The sequence below is a fragment of the Brassica napus genome, chromosome A7 (genome assembly GCF_020379485.1).
Source record: "Brassica napus cultivar Da-Ae chromosome A7, Da-Ae, whole genome shotgun sequence".
NCBI classification, from domain to species: Eukaryota; Viridiplantae; Streptophyta; class Magnoliopsida; order Brassicales; family Brassicaceae; genus Brassica; species Brassica napus.
Window position 1 is genome coordinate 990650 of NC_063440.1, and position 2111 is coordinate 992760.

Below are 2111 nucleotides of genomic sequence, written 5' to 3' on the forward strand. Positions count from 1 at the left end.
CAACATAATCCGACAAAGTGGAACAACATATCAATTTTAAAGATCGAAGATATAATACAACCAAAAAGATTAGATAGAATGATCTAAACAAAAAAGCTTCTCATCACCTCGTCTCTGTGAAAGATCCAGAGAGAGAGAGAGAGAGAGAGAGAGAGAGAGAGAGAGAGAGAGAGAGAGAGAGAGAGAGAGAGAGAATAATCTTCTTATGAATATTTATTAATTTATGTCGTATTAATTCAAAAACCAGCAAAATAAGTGACTATTTATGTTCTCAAAAAGTTTAAATAAACTATCAAATTATATATATATATATATATGAAAAAGTTTTTCATAAGAATATATATGTTTATTACTGTGGTGAAATTTTAAGCACTCACATATTATTTTTTTTAAAGAAAAATATCTTTATACAAATGATTTTGCTTGATTAACATTTATAATAATTTTTTTTATATCTTAGTTTTTATTTTCTGTAATAGAAATTATTATTTTCAAATAACAACACAGTATATTAAAGAATTATCTTATTTTTAAAATATGTTTTCATTTTGACAATTTTATTGTATTAATTTATAATAATTATTATTTAATATAAAATATAAATATAATATTAAATATAAAATTTGTTTAAATATTTCAGAAAATATATTTATACATAATTTTGCTTGATTAATATCTAATTATTTAATATCTTAGTTTTAACTCTTATAACTGAAACTATTATTTCTAGATACACAGACACAATGGGGGTGATTGATTGGGCTGTAGGAGTTGACTTTAGTTTTAATATTAATCTGCAGCATTTAAATCACAAATCAAGTTTTATCTTCTTTTTAAAGCTACCTCAAAAAAAATAAAAAAAATGGCTGTAAAAGCCTTATTTTCTAAAGCTCCATCATTTTGGCTGTAGAAAATATATTGTTGTAACAATCAATTTTAAAGTTACACCATTTACAGCTAAATCAAACCTAAACTCTACAATAAAGTTTCTACAGTTATAGTATAACCAATCACCCCAATATACATAAGAAGAATCTTATTTTAAAAAAAATGTTTTTATTTTTGAAATTTTATTATATTAGTTTATAATAATAGTATAGATAGATTTTCTAAACATTTTCTGTTATATTATAAAAATAGAAATAGGGCGCCGTCTGTGGGGATCGAACCCACGGCCACGGGATTAAAAGTCACGCGCTCTACCACTGAGCTAAGACGGCATTACATGTGTAGAACCTTCAAATGCATATTATTGTTGCATAGACCTATTTTTAATGATTTAATTGTATTATTTTGACATAACTGATTTAATTTACTTATATAAATCTGTTCAAAAAAATATAGAGTTTGAAATTCGGAAAGGTATTTTAAAGACAAAAAAGTATAAACTATAAAGTAACTTACAAAGTTTTCAATTATTTTATTTGGTGGCTGGTTTCTTAAACATGTGTTTTTTATAACTGTGGGATCCCAAAGATTTTTAACGTCCAAAGACTAACTCCATTAGGTTTTGCATCTGGATATGCAATTTATCTATCAATATAACATGCATGCGTAGGTGGTCAAAATGAATTAACCAGGCCAGAAGCTTCAGCTGGAACCCTTTTAATTTACCACTAGGCCAAAACAACTTAGTTTCTTAAACATGAGTTTATACGGTTGGTCTTAGGCATTGTTGAAATTCAATAATGTAAGAATGGGTTTGCTGCATTTTTCAGTTGGTAGATTTATGTATTCTTCGCTCAAACGTTATTATATTATGCATGTGATAATACGAAATGGTTATTATATATGCAAATGAAATAATAATTTAAATAGAAAATAAGAGAACTAAGAATTATTTATAATCAAATACTGTAAGTTATTTTTATATTTAGAGGTAAACTAGACAAATTATAAAATATTTATTAGTAAAAACTCCAAAATGATAGTTACTTTGAACTTAAGATAATATTATTGTTTTATCATGATACTGAATGATCTTTATTTTTTTGAATGAATGATCTTTTACATAAAGACCACATAATAATTCCAACTTTTTGCTTCGGACCACGTAACCATTAATTGGACCAGTCACCAGCCTATATACGTCGTTAGACCATCTCCAATAG

General features: G+C 25.9%; 1 non-coding gene across 1 annotated transcript; it reads right to left on the reverse strand.

The window, feature by feature from the left end:
- Nucleotides 1–1148: 1148 nt before the first annotated feature.
- On the reverse strand, nucleotides 1149–1220 carry TRNAK-UUU. Its single transcript has one exon. It is a non-coding gene; the product is annotated as a tRNA-Lys (tRNA).
- Nucleotides 1221–2111: the final 891 nt, after the last annotated feature.